The sequence below is a fragment of the Salvia miltiorrhiza genome, unplaced genomic scaffold, assembly GCF_028751815.1.
Source record: "Salvia miltiorrhiza cultivar Shanhuang (shh) unplaced genomic scaffold, IMPLAD_Smil_shh fragScaff_scaffold_21, whole genome shotgun sequence".
Lineage (NCBI taxonomy): Eukaryota > Viridiplantae > Streptophyta > Magnoliopsida > Lamiales > Lamiaceae > Salvia > Salvia miltiorrhiza.
Genome location: NW_026651446.1, coordinates 167,337 through 181,771, shown reverse-complemented (window position 1 = coordinate 181,771; position 14,435 = coordinate 167,337). Strand labels below are relative to the sequence as shown.

The 14,435-nt window shown below is 39.3% G+C and overlaps 1 long non-coding RNA gene across 1 annotated transcript; it reads right to left on the bottom strand.

The window, feature by feature from the left end:
* Positions 1-11,073: 11,073 nt before the first annotated feature.
* Positions 11,074-14,091, bottom strand: LOC131002821 (uncharacterized). The gene is made up of 2 exons (XR_009094425.1): positions 11,825-14,091; positions 11,074-11,312 (listed from the first exon to the last, which is right to left on the bottom strand). It is a non-coding gene; the product is annotated as an uncharacterized LOC131002821 (long non-coding RNA).
* Between the last annotated feature and the right edge of the window lie 344 nt (positions 14,092-14,435).

The window sequence follows — 14,435 nt, the reverse complement described above, 5'->3', positions numbered from 1 at the left end:
CAATCTACTACACGTTTACTGACCTTTGCATGCAGGTCAGAACTACGTTTGGGCTTGATCCCGTAATTGGGTATATAGGCAGATCTAATGTCGCAGCCCGATCTCAACGCTAGTAATAGCGGAGTCCGAGTATCGATACGACTATAATAAAATAATAAAAGACAAGAAGAACTAGATTGAACATCATGCGGAAGCTCACATCAAAGCATGCTAAGGCAAGGCATCATAAATCAACTCAAGGGTATAAACATCAATATCATCATATCTCCATAAATATAAGGATTTTCAAGAACAAAAACAAAGGAGGTATAACTCATTTTTCAAAAGGAAGCTTATTATTCAGAGTATCGCAACAAAAGGTGAATCGATTATATGTATGAAGACATATAACCGCGAGTATATTGCTTGATTAAAAAGAAAACAAAGTATCCCATCATTAAGGTTTTATCAACATTCAAAAGGAAAGCAAAGTGTATCATCGTTTGGACTCTATCAACAAAAGGAAAGCAGCAAAGAAAATTCATCAACAAAACAATCCCCGCCAGCACCAGTCCAATCTCGCTCCAACGCTTAACCTGCACATTTAGAAATACATGCAGGGCGTGAGTACATAATACTCAATGGGCAAACGTCGAAAAATAAGAAAGGTGTTCTTAGAGCTATAGGTTTGATTCTTGCCACATCTCAGCAATACACAGGAATAAATTTAGCGTTAATGAACTTGAGTAAACAGTTTTAATAATCATGACATCATAAAGAAACGACTGCAGTCAAAGATCTCAACATGTATGCACCACATCTACAACTCATCGTCATCAAAGGTACTGAGAAGTAGGCCTCCCTCTCAAGTACCGTGACCGGCCGACCCGAAGACGGCTCACAGTCACCTCTGTGCACAAAATCTCACTTGTGGCAGGACCGAATTCGTCTCATCTCATCAGTAGAGGGTAACATACAGGTTCAACATTAAAAATTTGGCAAGTGAAATAGTTTTCAAACATCATTTATCTCAAAACATTTGATAAACTCATAACATCAGCAAAACAGTTTGGAAAGCTCGTATGATATATGTATACTCAAAATATTGCCCACCTGAAGTCCTTCGCTTAAGCTTGGAAAGAAAACAGGCGACTTACTTCTTCGTCTCGCTCGGGCTTTCATATATCATCATCATCGTCATCGAAGGTTCATGTGATAAAATAAACCTCAGTTAGATTACTAAAATCCAATCTCGTCTCAAACTATAACTTATCTCTCGTCTTCTATTTACCCAAATAAATCTCAATCCCTAGGTATACTTAACTCCTAAGGATTCATAAGTCTTACTCTCGACTTAACACTCAACTCGTATTAAACTCATAGCAAACAAGCACATAGACATGCGTAAGCACAAAAGCATATAACTTCACACTTAGACATGTCACAAATAAACATCATTCTGCATTTTTATAGATTAAAGACCTCACCAGACTCGGTACAGAACTCCATTGGATTCGAAACTTATATCATTAGAAACCTCTTTGAGTCTAGTTTCATTAAAAAAAAAGTAGGATGAAAAATTTAGGAGATATGACTTTTTTTCTACAATCTACCATATTTGGCACTTCTGAGCAATTGAAAGTTCTGATTTTTGAAAAATAGTAAACATTTCCGAAAAGGCTTGAAATTTTACAAGTATGCTCATGACTCTCATATATACTTCTCATAAAAGTTTCATGGTGTTTGGGTAATAATAACTTCAGGAAATAGTAGGTGCAAAATGACTCCACATTCATCAATTACTCACAAATGGCCTCATGCATCACATAACTCAATACATTTGCATAGACTCTCCCTTATTATGCAAACTAAACTCAATCAAAAATTATATAGTCAAAGCTTGACCAAACCAAACATTATTAAACTCTAATATCATGCTCAAACTCCGTACTTCTTTAAAGCAATCTCTGCACAACTCATATTAAACTCTTATAACGCTCAAGAACATCAAAGCAAAAATATTTGATTCATTAGACTCGGCTCGGTGGCCAGAAGCTCGACAGAGCAGAGCAGAAAAGCTCAATCAGAGCAGAGCTGAAAAACTCAACAGAGCAGAGCTGAAAAGCTCGACAGAGCAGAGCTGAATGACTCAGCAGAGCAGAGCTAAAATGACTCGGTCAGAGCAGAGCAAAATGACTCAGCATAGCAGAGCTGAATGACTCGGTGAAAGTAGAGCTAACTGACTCAGCAGAGCAGAGATGAATAACTCAGGTCAGAGTAGAGCTAAATTACTCAGCAGAGCAGAGCTGAATGACTCAGCAGAGCAGAGCTGAATGACTCGATCAGAGCAGAGCTGAATGACTCAGCAGAGCAGAGCTGAATGACTCGGTCAGAGCAGAGCTCAATGACTCAGCAGAGCAGAGCTCAATGACTCGGTCAGAGCAGAGCTCAATGACTCAGCAGAGCAGAGCTGAATGACTCGGTCAGAGCAGAGCTAAATGACTCAGCAGAGCAGAGTTGAATAGAATAGCTCGCCAGAGCAGAACAAAAATAGCTCGCCAGAGCAAAACAAACATAGCTCGGCAGAGCAGAACAAAAATAGCCCGACTAGAGTAGAACAAACATAGCTCGGCAGAGCAGAACAAACACATCAATTAACAACTTTAGGCATAGATACGCATATACCACATTTTTCATCAAACTAACTCACATCAACATCCTCAAATTACATCATAGCCTCAATATAGACTATCAATCATCATCAAAACACATCATAATCTCATGTTCATCATCAATTCCTCATTTAAGGCATAAACTCAAGGATTTCCCAATTTTAGATCAAACTAAACTATGCAAAAATTTGCATCTCAAGACCATGCTTTGCAAAACACACATCAATCATCATTAAACATCACATAGAACATATTTTTCACCCCAATTTAAGAAAAGAACAAGAAAGATCTTTGAAGGGTATGAACTCCCAATTTTCGAAAATTAGAGGAAAAATAGTAGGGGTTGTTTTCATGCTTCAATCTTCCATATAAAATCACATAGAACATCATAGAAGCTAGATCTATGCAAATAAAAATCACTTACCCAAGATCAAACAAAGAACAAGTTTTCCTCTCTCAAGCTTCAAGACTAAACTTCCAAGGATCTCTTGAATTTTAGGAAATAGAAAGTGTTTAGGCTAGATTTAGAGGAGGATTTTGCTCTTGGTATGAATCTAGGAAGCTTTGGAGGTCTTCATCAATGGTGTTCATGGAGGAAAAATCGGGAGAGAGAGAGAGGGAGAAACTGAGGGACGAAATGATAGAGTGAGGGAGAAGTGAGAGAAGCCTTGACTTGCTAAGGAAGGATAATTAGGGACAAGGTACTATTCATCATTAATGCTTGGTCTCCTATAAGCTCTACACACTAATCTCTACACTCTCTCATCCAATCCACTCCACACGCCCCCCCTTCACTTGCCACATGTAAAAACACATGTCTTAAAAGAATTAATCTCATTGGGAATTATATCTAGTGTAGGAACTTAAGTCATGGAAAAATTAGTCACTAATTAATGATATGCTATAGCTCAAAATTCTTGTGACCAACATTAAAATAAATATAGCACTAATATTTAGTGCACTTACTCAATTTATAAAATTCCTCATTTTAGGAAAAATAATTTGAAAACATATTTTGGAAAAATTTATAAATCGGCATTTTTGATTTTTCTGTAAAATAAATCTCGTTTGTTTTGAAAGTTCAAAATAAAACTCACGTGCTATCATTCTCAAAGAAAATCATAATAACTTGCTCATAAATGCGCACGTAACAAAAGTCACATAAACAGTCAAACAAATAGTCTCACATAACATCACATCAAGACAAACCACATTCAACGACAAACAAACATCTCTCACATCGACTCTTCTCTATAGGGGTTCTCGCTCTTTTTCTCAACTCCATTTCCAACTCATTGTTCCTATTAACATAATAGGACAGTTAGTCTCACCGGTAGTTCTATATCCGGTAACTCTATTCCCGGTAGTCGGAAATAAATAAAATCTCAACTGAATTCAATCAGCATCTCTATCCCAACTCGTTTTCTCAAAGCTATTCACTTTCTAACTCCGTCATCGGTTCTAACAACTCATATCTCTATCTGTAAGGAAACTCTGTCTCGTCTATGATAATCAAAATCTAATATCTCCAAAATCTCGGTACTCTCAATAGTGTTAAGACACTATTTCTAATAAGGAAAATTACGGGGTGTTACATCCTACCCCCCTTAAAAAAAATTCGTCCCGAAATTTGAGTTATTCACCTTCGGGAAAAAGCTCAGGATACTTCTCTTTCATCTTCTCTTCGAGTTCCCATGTTGATTCTTCTTGACCGTGATGTCTCCATTAGATTTTCACCAAAGGAATCGACTTGTTCCTCAATTGTTGGACCTTCCGGTCCAGAATAGCATCAGGTTTCTCCTCGTAGCTCAAATCTGGCTCCAGGGATACTTCTTCTTGATAAATGACGTATTTTGGATCAAACACGTATTTTCTCAGTTGAGACACATGGAAAACATCATGGATGTTCGCGAAGCTCGCAGGCAACGCTAGTTTATAGGCAATAGGGCCTACTTTCTCTAATATATCAAAAGGTCCTATATATCTCGGTTTAAGTTTTCTTTTAACTCCAAAACGGTGAACTCCTCTGGATGGGAATCCTTTTAGAAAACTTTGTCTCCCACTTAAAATTGAATCTCCGTCCTTCTGGTGTCTGCATAAGATTTCTGTCGATCTTGTGCTTCTTTTATTCTCCGTCGAATCTGTTGCACTATGGAAATCATCTCTTCTATTGCGTCTGTTCCAAGTACTTTTTTTTCTCCAACTTCGTCCCAATAAAGCGGGGATCTACACTTCCTTGCATACAAGGCTTCGTATGGAGCCATGCTGATAGTCGACTGAAAACTGTTATTGTAAGCAAATTCAATCAGGGGCAAAACTTGCTCCCATTGGTTTTCTCTATCAAGCACAATAGTGCGGATCATGTCTTCCAATACTTGAATAGTCCTCTCGGACTGTCCATCTGTTTGCGGGTGAAACGCTGCACTAAAATTCAATTTAGTACCCAACTCTTTCTGCATGCTCATCCAAAATCGTGATGTGAATTTCGAGTCTCGATCAGATGTGATCGTCATCGGTATTCCATGCAAACGCACTATTTCTCGGATATAAATCTGAGCTAGCTTGTCAGATCCATAAGTAATCTGAATCGGTATAAAGTGTGCACTCTTCGTCAATCGATCGATGATTACCCAAATAGCTGTATTTCCTCTTTTTGACTTTGGCAGTCCCGTCACAAAGTCCATGGCTATATCACTCTATTTCCACTCTGGAATTTCTAATGGCTGTAACTTGCCATAGGGTCGTTGGTGTAGTGCTTTAACTTGCTGACATGCCAAACATCTTTCAACGAAAGACGCTATCTCTCGTTTCATTCCTTCCCACCAAAACTTTGTTTTCAAGTCTTGGTACATCTTCGTACTTCTTGGATGTGCGGTATAAGGGGTGTCATGAGCTTCGCTCATAATCTCATTCTTCAACTCTTGTTTATCGGGCACACACAGTCTTCCTTCAAACAAAAAGGCATTATCTGCCGCTTCTTTATAGCTCTCCACTTTCTCGGTTCGAATCTTCATTCGCAACTTTTCCATCTTCTCATCCTCTCTTTGAGCTATGACTATCCTCGATCGTAAGTCAGGTGTAATTCTCAGTGCAGCAATCACTATTTCTATTGTTCGTGGTGGTATTACTACCTCCAAATTCATTTTCTCGAATTCCTTGATCAGGTTCGCTTCTCGAGTAAGGAGAAATCCCAATTCCCCTTGATTCTTTTTGCTCAAAGCATCAGCTACAACGTTAGCCTTTTCGGGATGATAATTTATCCCACAATCGTAATCCTTCACTAACTCTAACCATCTTCGTTGTCGCATGTTCAGATCTTTTTGCTCAAAGAAATATTTGAGACTTTTGTGGTCGGTGTATATCTCACACCGTGCTCCGTAGAGATGGTGTCTCCAGATCTTCAAAGCATGCACTACGACTGCTAATTCTAAATCATGCGTTGGATAATTCATCTCGTGTGGTCTCAGTTGCCGCGAAGCATACGCTATAACTTTTCCCTCTTGCATCAGTACACAACCTAGACCATTCTTCGATGCATCTGTGTAAATTGCATACTCTTTGTCTGCCTTCGGAACAGCTAAAACTGGGGCAATAGTGAGTCTCTTCTTTAACTCTTGAAAACTTCGCTCGCATTCGTCCGTCCAAATGAACTTGACTTCTTTCTTTAGCAGGTGCGTCAATGGCTTAGCGATTTTTGAAAAGCCCTCAATAAAACGTCGATAATACCACCCTGCTAAACCAAGGAAACTTTGAATCTCATGTGGTGTAGTCGGTGATCTCCATTCTTGTACCGCTTGAACTTTCGCTGGGTCTACTTCGATTCCTTTTGCGAAAACGATATGGCCAAGAAAATTGACTTCTTCAAGCCAAAACTCGCATTTGCTGAACTTAGTATAAAGCTTTTCGGTTTGCAATCTCTCCAACACGATCCTCAAATGCTCCTCGTGTTCTTGTTTGTTCTTCAAGTAAATCAGAATATGGTCTATGAAGACTAACACGAACTTATCTAAGTATTCGTGAAAAACTCGGTTCATGAGGTCCATGAATACGGTTGGGGCATTCTTTAATCCAAAATACATTACTATAAACTCATAGTGTCCGTATCTCGTACGAAATGTCGTCTTCGGAATATCTTCCGATCGTATCTTCAACTGATGGTATCCCGTTCTCAAGTGAATCTTTGAAAAAGTACTCGCTCCTTGTAGTTGATCAAACAGGTCGTCAATTCGAGGTAACGGATACTTATTCTTCAAGGTTACCTTATTCAGCTCTCGATATTCTATACACAACCTCAAGCTTCCATCCTTCTTTTTAACAAAAAGAACTGGTGCTCCCCACGGGGAAACACTAGGTCGAATGAAGCCCATATCTAGAAGTTCTTGGAGTTGCAGCTTCAACTCTTGCAACTCTGCAGGGGCCATTCTATACGGTGCTTTTGACGTCGGTGCTGCGCTAGGCTCTAAATCGATCGTAAACTCAAGTTGTCGATCTGGTGGTAATCCCGGTAAAGTTTCAGGGAAAACATCTTTGTACTCTCGCGTGACTGGCACGTCATCAACGTTTGCCTTGGATTCCTCTCTCTGGTTTAGATATACAACATACACGATTGTATCTTTTCTCCGCAAGAGCTTTCTTGCTTGCAGTGCCGAGATGATCGGTGTCTTCTTCCATTTTCCCTCAATACCAATGAAGGTAGTAGGTTCTTGGCCAAGTGGCTGGAAAGATATCCGTCTCTCCTTGCATTCTATCTTCGCATGGTTCTCCTCTAACCAATCTATTCCCAAAATTATATCTAAGTGCCACATAGGCATCAATCTCAGGTTTCTAGCCCCGAACTTAATTGATTCTAACTTAAATTCTAAGTTAGGGCACACGTGCGAAACTATAGTAGTTCTGCATATGGGTGTGGTTACTCTTAGAGGTTGTGGAGCAGACTCTATGTTCAGTTCCAAGGTATCGACACAAGTATGAGAAATAAAAGAATGCGATGCTCCAGTGTCGAACAAAACTACTATAGGTACACCTTTCAACTCGCCTATACTTGTTAAATTCCCTCGATTCTTTTCCGGTGTTTTCTGCTCAAGCGCAAACATTATCTGATGATGAGGTTGATTCGCCAGCGGGGCCGGTAGCTTCTTTCGTGACTGACGTGGTCGATAGGCTGGCTGTTGTTGCTATGGTAGAGGTAGCGGTAGGATTCCCTCCATCGCTTTGAGTTGCGGTCGAAACTGACTCGGTCGTCCTCCGCTTCCACTTTGCTGGTGATTCGGACATTGGTTTGAGTAGTGCCCGACTCTTCCGCAGGCGTAACAACTATTTTGTCCCATCTTGCATTCTCTTAAATGTAGTTTATTGCACTTCGGGCAAGGCTGTATCCCTCGCGGTCCTTGTGGAGTTACTGCTGGGGCAGTTGGGCCAACATAAGGCCGTTTATCTCGGTTCTGATATTACAGTGGTGCATTCTGACTCTGCCACGACTTCTTGGGACCTTGGCTCCGTTCGTCCCATTTTCTCTTGCCCTTTTGGCCTTGTCCAGCAAAAGGCTGATTTCCCATTTGAAAATTCGGGTTTAATTGTGGCATCGAGCCTTGACTCGGTCTCTCTGGCTGCATTGCCAGTTCCATGTCTAACGCTCTATTCAAAGCCTCAGCATAGGTTAGTGCACTCTGACTTGCTAAAGCGACTCGTATCTCTTGCTTTAGTCCGGAGCAAAACAGTTCCGACATCTTTTCATCTGTATCCACTCGATATGGAGCATATCGAGCCAAATCGCAAAACTGTCGGTCATACTCAGCTACTGTCTTATTCCTTTGCTTCAAGTTTACAAACTCCATTTCTTTCTTCTTTCGATAACTTCGGGGTATGTATTTCTCGTAGAGAGCATCTTTAAACTACTCCCAAGTAAGAGCTGCTATCTGTTCCTCGTTCATCGTTTTCTGTTTCGCTTTCTACCATAAATCTACAGATCCTTTAAGTTGATACGACATACACATGAGACGCTCAGCGTCGCTACATGTAAAGAATCTGAAAATTCTTTCCATACTCTGAATCCACTCCTCAGTTTCAGCGGGATCTCCCGATCCATTGAATGTTGGTGGATTTTGTCTCAGAAAAAGTTCCTCTATCCTCCTTTCTGGTGGTGGAGGAGGTGGTGGTGTGGGGTCTCTTTGCTCCTCTTCTTCTTCTTCTTCTTCTTGGTTTATGTTCCTTTTGTTCCCTATTATTCTCAGAGGCATACTAAAAAGGAAAAAGGGAATTATAAGGATTGGCCTCGAAGCTTAGTCCTTCGTCATCTAAAAAAAACAAGTTCTCTTTTCTCATCTCAATTCTACATCTCATACGTGTTCTCATAGTCCTCGTCACTCTATTACTCGTCTATCATCATTTAAAATTCTTATGAACTCTATTTCCCGTCTTTCATCATTCATCAAAATCATCGATCTCAAAGCTCTGATAAGGTAAAAGGGACTCGCTAATCATCAACATCTATGTGTATATATATAAGGAAAATTACCTCTCTCTCGAGGTCTTTTACAAAAGTAGGGCTTTATGTACAAAGGCCCGAACACTAAAATGATGCTCTATCTATACAAGCATCATAAGCACTATGCATCTAAAGATATATATATATATATATATATATATATATATATATATATAGGGAGCGGTTATTCAATAAACCACTCTTATTTTAAGAATTGCGAACCAGCAAAAATGCATGAATTTTATGTATAACATGCATGAATAAACTGTATAAAAGTACGAATTGCGAAAAATAATTTTTTGCTACCTTTGGGATTCGAACTCAGGACCATGAATTTATCCAACAAGGTGATGAATCAACCGTAGATCTTGATGATCTAAGGGCTGAAAATGGTTCCTAATTTATATTTTAAGAAGCGTTCTTATTTTAGCCCTCCCCTATATATATATATATATATATATATATATATATATATATATATATATATATATATATATATATATCAACTATGCATCTATACATATGTACGCGCCTACGAGATAAGCGTGATCACTATCCATCGTCTCCTGAGATCCTGCTCGTCGCATCATCGACCTCCATATCCTCACTCGGCTCCGTCTCCTGACTCTCGTACTCGTCGATCTATCGGTAGACGCTATCGTCGCTCGGCTCATCCTCGACGTCGGTGTCCACCATCGGACCATAAACCGGCACCTCAGGAACCGGTACCCAACTCTCGACTCCATCAGCAGTAGTATGACGCTGCAGCGGCTGGGTCTGTCCATAGCCAACCGTCATCTCCAGAGTCTTCTCGTCCGGATCCTCCTCATCGCTGTCAAAGTGTGCTGGCCGAGATCCTCCCTCCTAGGCGTCTCGGGCCGGTGGGTATAAGATAGGATGCATATACAACTGGAAAGCCAAAGTGCCTGGCTCGGGCAACGGGGCAACCCTCGGATAAGGATCATAGGGAAAGTGTTGTATCTGCAGCTCTGTAGAAACAATCGGCGGTGCCGACTCAAACGGTGGTAGTGGCAAAGGTGCCGTCACCGGTGTCAAATCCCAAGATGGTAAATCAGCACTGGGAAAAGGAATAAATGATAGGAATGCAGACCGATCATACTCTATCACATGGGAGTACGTCTCAAAGACCATCGGCTCAGAGACAAAAGGCTCAGATGAAACTGGAATCAGATCAATAGGGGGTGGCGGTGCAATCGGAAACGGCTCCTCGGGAAGTGGGGGCACAACAACTAGCTCCCCTCCCTGGGCTGGTCCCTCAGACTCTCCGTACGGCGGTGAAGGTGGCTTGTCATAAGCAAAGTAGCGGTGGCTGAGAGTCGCGATAAAGCCACTAAGGTCTCCGTACCTGATTCCTTCCAACCAGGTAGTATCTACATACTGGGGCTCTAAAGATATCGCCCAGTCTCGCCACGTGGGTGGTAGCTGTGGAATCAAAAGCGTAATGGCCTCCGCACCATCGATCCCGTGGGTACTAGCCTCCAACCAACGACGGTGGTAGAGTGCTAGAAACTCTCCAAGCGTATCGCCCTCTCTCGGTCCAGTAGATCTGAACCAACTGCGCATCGTATCACTATATCGTCTCTGCATTGCTGCCTCTTCTCGTCTCTGCATCCTGTAATATAAAATTATCATGTCCATTAGAAAATGGTTAACGAACTTACTTGGTACATCTCAATCAACAACATACTCATCCTCGTTTGGTACGGTGGTGTCGCAGCCCGATCCCCGACGCTAGTGATAGCGTGGACCGAGTATCGATACGACTATTTTAAAAGAATAAAAAGACAAGAAGAAAAGGTTGAACTTCAACCGGAAGCTCGCATGAAAAAAATGCTAAGGAAAACTCCATAAATCAACTCCAGGGGTATAAACGTCAACATCGTCATAACTTCGTAATTATCAGGAATTTCAAGGACAAAAACAAAGCGGGTATAGCTCATTTTTCATAAGGAAGCATAAAATTCAGAGTATCGCAGCAAAAATCGAACTGATTATATGTATGAAGACACATAACCGAGAGTACATTGCTTGATTCAAAAGAAAACAAAGTAACTCAATCATCAAGACTGTATCGACAAAATGGAAATGCGATAAAGTAAATACATCAACTAAACAATCCCCCACCAGCACCAGACCAATCTCGCTCCTCGCTTAGCCTGCACATTTAGAAATACATGCGGGGCGTGAGTACATAATACTCAGTGGGCAAACGCCGAAAAACAAGAAAGGTGCTCTTAGAGCTATAGGTTTGAAACTTGCCACATCTCAGCAATACACAGGAATAAAATAGTGTAAATGAACTTGTGTAAGCAGTTTTAATAAATATGACATCATAAAGAAACGACTGCAGTCAAAGATCAAAACATGTATGCACCACAACCACAACTCATCAATATCAAAGGTACTGAGAAGTAGGCCTCCCTCTCAAGTACCGTGACCGGCCGACCCAAAGACGGCTCGCAGTCACCTCTGTGCACAAAATCCCGCTTGAGGCAGGACCAAATTCGTCTCATCAGTAGAGTGTAACACACAAGTCATTATCAACAAAAATCGGCAAGTCAAACAGTTCTCAAACATCATTTATCTCAAAACATTTGATAAACTCATAACATCATCAAAACAGTTTAGAAAGCTCGTATGATATATGTATACTCAAAATATTGCCCACCTGAAGTCCTTCGCTCAACTTGGAAAGGAAAACAGGCGACTTACTTCTTCATCTCGCTCGGGCCTTCATATATCATCATCATCGTCATCGAAGGTTCATGTGATAAAACAAACCTTAGTTAGAACTCGTTACTAAAACCAATCTCGTCTCAAACTAATACTTCTCACTCATCTTCTATTTACCCAATAAATCTCAATCCCTAGGTTTACTTAACTTCTAAGGATTCACACGTCCTATTCTCGACTTAACACTCAACTCGGATCAAACTCATAGCAATCAAGCACATAAACAAGCATAAACACATAAGCATATCAATTCACACATAGACATGTCGTAAACAAACTTCATTCTGCACTGACTCGATTTAAAACCTTCACCAGACTCGGTACAGAACTCCAATGGAGTTGTAACCTATACCATTTGAAAACTCTTTGAGTCTAGTTTCATTTTAAAAAAAGTAGGATAAAAAAATCCAAGTAGTTTAGGATATATGACTATGTTTCTACAGTCTACCATATTCGGCAGTTTTGAGCAATTAAAAACTTTGATTTTTGAAAAATAGTAAACGTTGCCGAAAAGGTCTAAAATTTGGTAGGTACTTAGATAAGACACTCATGTCTCAAAAATAAAAATTTGGACTCCAAACCGTTAGGGAAAGATACTGTAAAAGGCGACGCTTTTGGCTACTCACCGAACATTTCGGCAGAACGTAGCAGTTTTGGTTTTCCATTTTATAAATATAGTAAACAAAGTCCAAATAACTTTAAATTTTACCGGTATGCTTAAGAATCTCATATAAACGTGTCATAAAATTTTCAAGGTTTTTGGGTAACATAAACCCTTCTAAATCAGTAGGTCAGTGCGTCACGAAAAACATCTCCCAACTCAAACACTCAAGCAAACATGCTCGACTCTACACTTCATCAATAAAAACTTCTTAAAACTCAACTTCAACACTTATAGCACTTAAAAACATTCAAGTATGAACATATTACTCATCACAACTCAAGCTCGACTCTTCTCTTACATCTCAAACTCAAATCTCAAGAAAACGTTTCAAGAACGCATCGTTTTAATACTCATCTCATTTTCATGCTCAAAAGTACTCAATCACTCATAATTGACCTCATACATCACATAACTCATTACACATACATAGACTCTCTTTTATCATGCAAACTAAACTCGGAGAAAACTCACATATCAACGTGGACTCTTAAATAAAGCATGACAAACGTCCACATAATGATCGTATATCAATTAAACCTCATTAAACCAATCATTGACCTCATAACACATGAAAACCTAAAACTTGTGTAAACTAAACTAAGTTAAAATTTTATATAGCTAACATTTAACCTAACCAAGCATAATTAGACTCTAATATCATGCTCAATTACATTTATCCTAAGCCAATTTACTTATTTAACACATAGGCATGAAAGTCCTAATTTTGGTTACACTAAACTCTTTGAAATTTCACAAACACATATGAAACTTTAATCCAATCACAGATCTATCAATTTTAACCATTTAATCTCACATATAAACCATCAATTAACAATTTAGGGCATAGATACACATATCCCTAATTTTATCAAACTAACTCACATCAAAGTCATCAATTAACATCATATCCTCAATTTAATCCATCAATTATCATCTTAGACATCTCATAATCTCATGCTCATCATCAATTCATCATTTCAAACATCAACTCACAAATTCCCAATTTTGGGTAAACTAAACTCAACCAAACTTTGCATCTCAAGACATAGCTTTTCAATTCACACATCAATCATCGTCAAACATATCATAGATCACATTTCTCACCCCAATTTAAGGAAAGAAAAAGAAAATTTTTTGAAGGGTAAAGACCCACAATTTTCGAAAATTTCAAAGAAAAAGGGAGGGGGTGATTTCTTGCTTTCAATCCTCCAAATAAACTCACATATAACATCATACAAGCTAGATCTATGAATTTAAAGACCACTTACCCAAGCTTACACCCAAAAATCAAACTTTCTCTTTCTAACTTTGAATCTAAACTCCAAGGATTTTCTTGAATTCTAGGAGATAGAGGGTGCATGTTTTGGATAGATCTAGAGGTGGATTTGCTTTTGATATGAATTTATGAAGCTTCGAAGGTCTTCATCTATGGTTGTTAATGGAGGAAAAGAGAGAGATGAGGGAGAGAGAGAGAGAGTGTGTCGATTGGTGAGGGTGAGGGAGTGAGAGAAATTTTCAAGATTTGTTTTAATTTGGATGATCTCTCAAATCTTTGAGAAGATTAATTTGTAATCTTTGAGGAGATTTGGCATTTAATGCCATGATTCCCTAATCTATACACCCTTAATTAAATGCTCATTTAATGCTTCTCATACACTTGGCAATTTTTGGTATTTAGGCACATGCTTAAAATAATAATGTGAGAGAGGTGATTGAATAATAACAATAATAATCATGGAAATGTTACTCAATAATAAAATGTCATAGCATAATTATTCATGTGACCAAAATAAAATAATTATAGCACTAATATTAGTGCACTCACTTAATTATAATATTCCTCATCATAGGAAAAATAATTTAAAAATATTTTGTTTGGAGA